A 743-nucleotide genomic window follows, 5' to 3' on the forward strand; every position below is an offset into this window, starting at 1 on the left:
TTTAGGATTTGAATCCTAACTTATTATTATTATACAATGGGCCAATAATATTCATAGTAGGAGCATCAATCCATTCGTATTAATGATGAAGGTGTACAAGTTCATATCTAAACTTACCGATATTATCCATTATTCTTGTAATGATTAATAAGGCAAGTAATAATAATAAGATTTCTTTACCAACGCTAATATAATAAGGATTTATACTTATAGTCATATCAACAAGGATTATACTAATCCCACAAGGAGAACGACAAATATTTCTAATGATAATACTAATAATAATAGCTATCCATAATGGATTTAGTCGTGGTAATAGATATTATGATCTACCATTAAGAATGATGTTTAAGAGAGTTGCATGACATTCTACATTGTAATAACTAAAACTTGTTTATGATACTAGGTTGAGCACAAATACTTTACCAATGGCTAATCGTACCTGAGGTTATCAATCCTCATAGACTAGTGGTAAAAATGCTAATACATAGTGTGATCTACTATTAATGGAAATATTTAGGAATAAATACTATTACCTAACATCCAACTATTGTAGCTTTATAGTAACTAGTACTAGCACAAATAACCTTATAGTAGCTAATCACATTTAATAACCACAATTGTTATAATAACACCAATGATAATAGTGAATTAAACAATTTAAGCTAGGAGAGAAAACTGACCCATGTAAGTTGACTCAACGGCGAGTCGACTCAGTTAGAGTCGAGTGAGTTGATTTTCCT

The sequence above is a fragment of the Magnolia sinica genome, chromosome 2 (assembly GCF_029962835.1).
Source record: "Magnolia sinica isolate HGM2019 chromosome 2, MsV1, whole genome shotgun sequence".
Lineage (NCBI taxonomy): Eukaryota > Viridiplantae > Streptophyta > Magnoliopsida > Magnoliales > Magnoliaceae > Magnolia > Magnolia sinica.